We start from the raw sequence: 9,731 nt of genomic DNA, 5'->3' as shown, positions 1-9,731 counted from the left end.
TTGTTTGAGTATTCGCCAAACTGATTGCCATAGAGGCTGTACCAGCCTGCAGCCCCACCAGCAGTGGAGTAGGGTTCCCTTTTCCCCACATCCTCGCCAGCAAGTGTTGTTGATGTTTTTTCGTATGTGGGCAACTCTTACTGGCATTAGGTGTCTTAATTAGGATTTCCCTTATTGCCAGGGAACTTGACCATTTTTTCATGTGTTTGTTTGCCACTTGGTTTGTTGCTTTGTGAAATGTATGCCCATTTCCCATACCCATTTCTTGAGTGGCTTGTTTGTTCTGGTGTTTTGGTTGTTTTGGAGTTCTTTGTATATTCTGGAGATTAGCCCTCTATCACCTATGTAGTGTGCAAATATCTTTTCCCATTTTGTGGATTGCTTTTTTACTTTGTTGATTGTTTCCCTTGCTGTACAGAAGCTTCTTACTTTGATGAGGTCCCATTTGTTTATTTTTGTTTTGATTGCTATTGCTTTTGGTGTCCTTTTTAGGAAGTCGGGACCTACCCCTAGATCTTGCAGGGTACTTCCAACATTTTCTTCCAAAAGTTTGAAGGTTTCTGGATGTAGGTTTAGGTCTTTTATCCATTTAGATTTTTTTTATTCATTGATTACATTGTATTCTGTGATACAGTATCCATTTAGATTTGATCTTAGTGTATGGTGAGAGATATGGGTCTTTTTGTTTGTGCAGACTATCAACCAGTTGTCCCAACAGCATTTATTGAACAGACCTTCCCACTTGCTTGAATTGTTGTCTTTTTGTCAAAGATTATTTGGCTGTATTTGTGTGGGTTCCCATCTGGTGTTTCTATTCTGCTCCATTGATCTTCCTCTCTATCTTTGTGCCAGTACCAGGCTGTTTTGATAACCACTGCCCTATAGTATTTCCAGAGGTCCGGTACTGTGATTCCCCCTGTTAACTTCCTATTATGCAGGATTGGTTCTAGCTATTGATGGTTTTTTGTGTTTCCAGATGAACCTTTGTATCATGTTCCCAGTTCCATGAAGAATGTTTTCGGCACTTTGATTGGGATTGCGTTGAATGTATATATTGCTTTTGGTAGTACAGACATCTTAATGATATTCATTTTACTTATCCAGGAGCATGGGATGTTATTCCATCTTTTGAGGTCTTGTTCAATTTCTTTTTTAAGAAGTTTGTAGTTTTCTTCAAATAGGCCTCCTACATGTTTGGTTAGATTTATTCCCAGATAGTTCATGCTTTCCTCTGTTATTTTGAATGGTACCTTGCTGGTTAGATCTTTTTCTATATTGGGACTATTTGCATACACTATGGCTGTTGATTTTTGTTCATTAATATTGTACCCTGCCACTCTGCCAAATTCTCGTATGAGTTCTAGGAGTCTTTGTATTGAGTGTTTTGGTTCTTTTGTGTAAAGGATCATGTCATCTGCGTATAGTGAAAGCTTGACACAAGCAAGCTTCTAATCCAAGTTCATTTCTTCCTCAATGAAGTGTCAACTCAGATGAAAATACTGGGTATCACAGACCCTGGCTCCACTCTAAAGGCACAGAAACATTCTGCAGAATCGATAGGATTCCAAACTACATATCTCCATGGTCCCCCGATTGTTAACAAATTTCAGCAGAGGTCATGAGGTCACTATATCAGGGACCTGTTCAGTCTGTTGTTATTCCACTGCAGTCTGTCATAGAAATGGGATTTCATGTCTCAACTGAGTGTGTCATTTTGAGATGGAGGAGCATGATTGCAAGTGCAGGAGAGGAAGTTTGAAGGCTCAAGTGAAATCCTAAAATGGAACCAAGAGGAAGATCTTCCCTGAATGACCCTGTGCATGCTTTCACTATGATCTTTGATTTTGAGCTCAGACACCCTTCTCTGGCTCCTGGTAACCATGATGTGAAAAGAAACCCCAAAGGAAGAACACAGTGAGGCAGGAGGTCTCTTCCTGGAGAGATGGAAAAGTGAAGTTCCTGGGTCGTCTCAGGGGTCCTTGTGTGTGAAATCAGAACACATGATGCAGAATTTGAACTGGTTTCATCTTCTTGTACCTAACAATCCCTGATACACATGACAGAATTTCTGAGTGCCTGTCCTCTTAAGCAAAGTAGAAAACATGTGCAATGCACCTTGAGAAATTATGTAGTGAGGTGAAACAATATACTTAGGACACAGAGTTCAGACCCTGACACTTTAAGACAGCTCTCAAAAAAAGAAAAATTCTATCATGCTTTGGTTTCTTCCATGCTCATCCTCACATTCATGATCATATTGGCTGCTCAGGGTGAGTTAATACTGACACATCTGCTGTTATAATGAAGGCGACACCAGTGAGTACAAGAACCAATGATAAAGGAAAGAAAATTCTGATTGAGAACACTGAGACTCCTTTGAGAACCACAAACATAAACTCCACAACTTCCCCAACAGACGTTGTTGGTGCCTCCCCCTCTATCAAAATCAAATTTATCCTGATGCTGACAATACAGTGCTCCTGACATTCCCAGATCCGGCTACCATTTCCCACAGCACTTGCCAAGCTGGGCTGAGCCTCAATTGAGGCAAGAACAAGATGAATGCTCCACTATTTCTCTGCTGTTGCCATGTAGTGGAGCCAAATGTGCTTGAGTCAGGACTGGAGAAGAGACAGAGTCAGACCATGCAGGTGCTAATGTTGCTATGGGAAACAACACAGAGCTAGTGGATTTCTACTGGCAAAGTCAAGGTGTAAAGGTTCTGGCTCATATTTTATCCTTGCAGATTCCCCCAGGGGCCCATGTGTAGAGCTTCTAGTTAAAACAGTAGGTTCAGGATGCCCCAATCTCTGGGGACTGGCTGGTACTAATGAAAGAGGGACTGGGGAAAGGAAAGTGTACCTAGCACCTTGACACAAGGAAGCTCACCTGTGCTCTTTTGCAGTTGCTTCCAAACACAGGTTTTTTTTTTTTTTTTTGCATGAAATTCAGTGTTTTGTTTCAATTTTTACAACTCTGTCTAACTTTTACATTCTCCCAGTGCTCTGCATTGATCATCAAATCCAGGAAAATTAGATTTTCTATGCCAAGGGTATGATTTCTTGTTCCCTGTTAGTCTCCAAAGACAGTTTCCAATTTCATTTCTTAAGCACTTGCCTTGGTTTACTATTTTATAATATGATACTTTGTGATTTCCCTGGTTTCAATGATTATCATTTCTAAAGTTGTGTCTCATAGAATTATGCTAAAATATGACAAATTGTTAAGTTTCACATCTTTGTTGGGTAAATTTTCCTTGACACCATTTTTTGGGGAGCAGCTGTACAAAGAAGCTACTTCACTGAAATTATGGAAAAATGAAATTAATAGTTCATAAAACAACTTTTCCACAAAAAACTTAAAAATGAATTATTTACTTTTATTGCAAACTCACATATACAGAGAGGAGGAGAGACAGAGAGGAAGATCTTCTATCCATTGATTCACTCCCCAAGTGACTGCAATGGCCAGTTCTCATCTCAGTTTTCAGTTTGAAGAAATCTAATTGTCTTGTGGTTGGACCCAGACCTTAGGATTGTCAAACCTCCAGTGGTGGTTCCCTGTAAAAGGATCGGTGAATGGCTCCACCCTGAAAGCGAGTACACATTAAGCTAGATTCAAATGTGTAGACTGTACATTATGAAATGATATACAATTTCTAAAAATCTAACAAAATAAGTTGGCCCATATCCAGTATGTCTGGATTAGAAACAATAAACTGGAGACAAGTCTATAGGTTAACAGGATTCAGGAAAGCAGTTGTAAAGATATATTTGAAATCCATAATAATCTACATTAAAAATAACAATATTTAGAAACAAATGTGGAGAGAACAAGAGCCTCACATATCAAATATTTAGGAAGGAGATTTTGGAGATCCTATGTTTAGGTCTGCTGCTTTTTCCCATAAGGCCTTAATGTATGGCAAAGGACAGGGATTTAAGTATTTTGCTGAAGACACTCTGCATGGCCCTCTTGATGTCGCTGTCCCTCAGGCTGTAGATAAAGGAGTTCAGCATGGGGGTGACCACGGTGTACACCATTGAAGCCAAGGCACACTTCATAGAAGAAAGTGAGAAAATTGAACCCAAATACACAAACCACTGTCAGGTGAGAGCCACAGGTGGAGAAGGCTTTATATCTGCCACCTGGTGATGGGACCTTCAGAATGGAGGAGACAATTTTAGAGTAAGAAAAGAGGATCCCTGATACAGGGACAAAGCCATATATTATGGCAACAAGATACATACCTAAGTCACTGCTGAATGTGGCAAAACAATAAAGTCTGAAAAGTTGAGAAGGATCACAGAAGAAATTAGAAATCTCTACTCCCTTTAAGCAGATAATTTGTAAGATCATCAAACTGTGCACCAGGGCATCCAAAAGGCTGGCCACAAAGGACACTGAAACTAAGAAGCCACAGCGGCAGGGGTCATGATGACCTGGTAATGCAGGGGGTGACAGATGGCAACAAACCGGTCTTAGGTCATCACTGTCAGAAGCAAATTATCCATAGAAGCAAAGAGGACAAACACAGACATCTGAGTCAGGCAGCCAGCATAGGAGATGATTGACTATGTGTGCGAATGTCCACAATCATCTTAGGAACTGTGGTGGAGATGAAACCCAGGTCATCCAAGGACAGGCTATGGAGGAAGAAGTACATGGGGGTGTGCAGATGAGGGTCTGAGGTGACAGCATGATAAGCAGGTTTCCAAGCACTGTGACGAGGAACATGGAGAAGAACAGCCCCAGGAGCAGGGGCTTCAGCTCTGGATCCTCGGAGGAACCCATGAGATGGAATTCTGAGACAAGTGTGAGATTTTGCATTTCAGTATAGCCTGGGAACCTTTTACAAGAGAAAATAGTGTTGTTTAAGGAAAATCAGTCACATGGCAAATATACATATTTTCAATTTAGCACATCATGTGTGTAGCTCATGGGTAAGTCTAAGATTGTTTAAATAAATGGCATTAAAAGTTTTCCTGGTGCAACATGACTTTGAAATTGATGATTTTTAGGGGTGTATTCTTCTCTCACGTTTTCAAGCTCCCCCGCTTCTATTTCACATTGGTAAGCTTACCATCTCTGCCATCCATCTCAATAGTGACAAACTCAATCACCTGAGCACTTCATAACTGGTTTCTACATTATTCACCCCCTTCCATCTATGTTCCACATACACCTGCTTTAGTGACATTCAACCAAAAAAATATTTAAAGACCAAGAACATCAGGTGTAGCTTGACATTGATCACAGTCAAATGCACGCAACTATTTCCTTTTTTATTTATTTGTAGGAATGTATTTTAAACAACCTACATTTTATTAATAGGGAATTCAGGATAAAAATACAAAATACTTGAGCAATAATGTTGGAAATGGACTCTGCACACCGGCTAAACTAACAAGACCTCTAAAGTCAATGATTGGAGCAAAAATGCCTTCATGTTAAAATGATTTTTCCCATCTTTACTCAATTGTAGAAAAAAAAATTAAAGCCCTAAAATCACTATTATTTTTCTCTTTTTTGATCCAAATACTCATTTTCCTCGAAATTTACTGACCTGTTGAACTTTTTGTACCATAAAGTCTTTCAAGTGAAAGACTAAGATTTAAAAAGAAAAGCATGGACATTTTAAAGGGTACAGAGAATGCTCGGAACAAAGGATGATTGGAAAGTGGTTATTTCATTATCTTTAGACTCGCATGTCCTTCATCTTTCCCCAGTTCCAATCTATATGATCTTTCGCATCAAGAAAAAGGCTTTAAGTGCTTTAAATAATATGTTCTACTACATCACATTTAAAAAGAAATATACCAGTAAACATTTTCCTATCATGATTTTACGTAATGGATGTCTGAACCAAAACACTGCACATGTCACAATTTGGCAGAATGCTGACAAATTCCCATCCACTTGTCATCTGGAAAATAAAAACAGAATTCAAAACAAATCATACATCTATAGTTTTGATATATGAAAGATTTTTAAAATTGGTGTCCATGGGACAATTGACTTGGTTCTTTTTCATAATATTTCCAGGTTTATTTTTGCACAAAAATAATTTGTTAGGACTCATGGCCTCTCCCCTTCAGGCTTGAGGGTAAGACTCCCAGATGATCCAACTTCCTCAAACCACACTATTCCTACTTATAGAACCCTGCTCTTTGAGACTGGTTAAAATGTGTCATCCTCATCAGCCATTTCAATGGCTTAGGTTAACTCCTACTGGATTTCGTTGTAAATTTTCTCACTTGGGGCACCCCACTTCTTGCACCAAGCAACCATGATCCTAGGGGAAGATATATAAGTTTGGAAGTTCCCAACACAATTCATTTGTCCTCCACGTAGTCTCTAGCCCAAACACTCAGCTTCATTAGCTGCTCTTCTAGTCTTTACACACATTTCTCCTTGATTCCACTACTTTCTTGATCTTGCTATCCTTTGTAACCTTGTCATCACTCTTAGTGCTTTTTAGTTCTCTCCAACCATCTGTGAGCTGTTCCTTCTTGACATCAATCTGGGCAGAGAAGAAACAGTAAAATAGGAACCAAGTAAGCCCAAGAGAAAAAAATAGCTCCATCAGAGAAGAGGAGAACTGAAAACAGCCACCAGCATTCAGATTATTTCTCTTGTGATTTTCCAGGTGAAAACACCAAGACTGGCCTCATGAAGATACTGGGGAGATGCCCAAAGACTGCTGAGTCCCACAGCTGTATATTATTTATCTATATTGTTCAGTGACCCTTCAAGAAATGAGATTTGATAGAGATGTGTTTTCTGGGATGCCATCAGTACAGAAACCCAGAGAAAAGCACCTGGCTGGATTTGGATTTGGATTTGGATTTGGGAGATTGATCATCTTCCAATTACACACATCCAAAACTAGAGATGACATCTGTCAATCAGGTTCTGTCTCAGGTTTGAGCTTCCCTGCAAGATTCTTTGGAAGAAGCTGAGACAGAAATGCCTGCAAGTAGTAAGCAAGTCCAGTTACGTTCTGAGATTGCAGTAGCACTCTGCAAATAAACCACTTGCTTTTTAATAATTTTATTTTAAATTGTATATTCTTTTATTTTTGATGTTTTTTAGATAGTTGAGAAGGATGGATGACAATGAGGACTTGCTGATTAGAGTGAGTACCTTGGAGAGTTTTGAGGCATGGGGAAAAGTGGAGGAGACAATTGCTTCCCATTCCTTTCTTCCTGATGTGATTAGGCTACTTGGGAAAGGGGACAGCAATGTCCTACCATCCTCGGATCCCTGGTTTGGAGCATTATTGAAGGGTACTGCTTAAGTGGTTTCAATAGTTCTGAAATGCTGTCGATATCATTGCTCCAAGCTTGAGAAAATCTTTCCAAGTCCCATTGGCTGACATAGTTCACCTTAGGGCTCCACTCATCCAGATACTTGCTGCCAAAGCTTGACCAGAAGAGTTGTTTAATGTATTCTGCCCTCCTGTGACATGGTACTAAATGTCCTCTGCATGCCTTGGTGAGCTGGCTGTCATGTTCCCCCATATGAATCTGGGCATGCTAGTCATTGCACAGGCACTAGCATCTGAGAAGGCCCAGTTCAATACATTTATCTCATGGTCATATCACATATCCTGTGATTTTTTCTCCTGTGGTGGGAGTTTCGAATCCAGTACTCCAATTTTGGGGTAATCCTAGAAACATGCCTGAGATGACCCAAGATTGGCTCCTGTGTGTGCCAGACAATGTAGGGTCTGGCTCAGTTTATTACATGCACCAGCCTATATGCGTACTGCTGATTATAGTTTACCAGTCCCATCTCATATGCTGTGACAGCTGAAATCAGAAGCCAAGAAGTTCAGCCAAGTCTCACAAGTGATGACAGGAAGTCAAACAGCTGTGCCAAAATACGGTGTCTCTCAAGGTGCACATAAACAGGAAATGGATCAGAAGTGGAGAAGACAAGACTTTCATTAGGTGCTAGGACATGGCATGCAGGCTTCCTAAGCTTATGCCTAATCCTATAGAAGCACAACACACACCCCTGAGGTCAATATTGACTTCAGAGTACTGAAATCATTTTCTGTAAAAGCTGCATAAAATGTGTGTGTACTACATTTAAGAAGTGTACTACATTTACTGCTGCTAAACCCACGAGTGGGCATTGACGTTTGATTTTCTTTCTTTCTATCAAGTGCCCACATCTCCTTCAAACACTTCATCTGCCCCATCACTGCCTGATTGGACATTATTGATTGATCTATTACTATGACTTGGATTTCAAAACTCCTGGTCCTTTGTCTCACATGTGAAATTTTCTAAAATCTATGCTCATGAAATTGTTTTTACTTGCAAAATTAGGTGACATGCAATTTTACTGTGCACCACCTGTGTGTGTTCTCCTGGGGGGGAAATGATCACTGTATGCTCCATCATGTGTTGTCCATCAAATATCTGCCACTGCAGCTTCTGGTAGCAATCTTTCATGATAACTCTCTAGGAAATCTAATCCTGTGAGGGGAAGTTTTATTTCAATTGGCTCATGTGGAGAAGCCAGCATAATGAGAATGAGAGAAGAGCTCAGGGTTCTACTCCTGGACAATTCACCTAGGATACACTCTTGCGTGCAAAACTCACCACGTCTCTGTGATTGTGTGTATACTGGACAAAGGAGAACAATAACCTGTATCTGTGGCCATCTTAGCATTCAGGAGAAGTTAGAACTTCAATGGCTTGTTGTTCTGATTTTTTCAAACATATTTTCACAGCGCAAGTGTGTCATGAATGCTGTTGTCAAGGGAACTGCAAGCATTGATGATGCCCAAATCTAAGACGTGTCTCAGCTCAGGTAGAACATCTGCCTCCTCTTCTGTCTTTTTTTTAACACATCTGAATAATTCTGCCTTCTCAGTACTCACCAAATATAATTATGCAATGAAACTTAAGTTGTGTCACAGGACCCCTGTCTTGCTCAGACACAAGCCACTGCTATTCTGATATTCCCATGCATCTCTGATTCCATGGGAAGCTCCTAAAAGGGATCAAGGTGGCGACAAGACAGCACCAAGTGTGTGGAAGCCACAATGGTTATGGTAAGACACTGTGAGCCAATCACAGCTCCATTCATTACGTAGCAGAATTTTTGATGCTTCATCTGCTTAAGTATCACATACAGGTCTTAATCTCAGGAATGAGAGACAGTCATTCTTCCATAAACACACAGCATATAGCTTGTAAGGACATCCTTTTACTTTAAAATTTTGGGTTTTACAAGGAAAAGTACAAGTCTACTTAATAATAAATAGGGTTTTTTTTCATATGTGGAAAATGCATATTATGAAAAAAACCTGCACATGGATTTTTTTTCTGAAAAGTTCACATCATCATTAGCTCAAAATGTTCATTCTATTTTCCATGAATTTTGAATTTATCTCATAGACTGTTGGAAGCAACAAGTGCCATTACCCCAGTAGGAAAGGACAGTGCTCAGCAGGTTGTATTTCAATGAACTAGATGACATGTAATTTCAAAACAATATCTAAAATGTATTTTATCCATCTTTGATGTATCCATTACAAATAGAAAACATCCAAGATAAGTGCTTTCATTACTCGAAGCAGCCATAACACTGAGGCACTGATTCTGATAGCTGAGAGTGCCTAGTGTCACAGATCCTGACAGCCCTCCATGCACACAGAACAGACGTGGTCAGTGGAGTAGGCCTGCTTCCAGAGGATGTTGTTTCTGGATCTG

General features: G+C 39.9%; 1 pseudogene; it reads right to left on the bottom strand.

Moving 5' to 3' along the window:
* Window positions 1-3,914: 3,914 nt before the first annotated feature.
* LOC131482765 (putative gustatory receptor clone PTE01) lies at window positions 3,915-8,677 on the bottom strand (annotated as a pseudogene).
* Window positions 8,678-9,731: the final 1,054 nt, after the last annotated feature.

Source organism: Ochotona princeps, chromosome 20 (assembly GCF_030435755.1).
Source record: "Ochotona princeps isolate mOchPri1 chromosome 20, mOchPri1.hap1, whole genome shotgun sequence".
Lineage (NCBI taxonomy): Eukaryota > Metazoa > Chordata > Mammalia > Lagomorpha > Ochotonidae > Ochotona > Ochotona princeps.
This window is presented reverse-complemented; position numbering and strand designations above follow the sequence as displayed.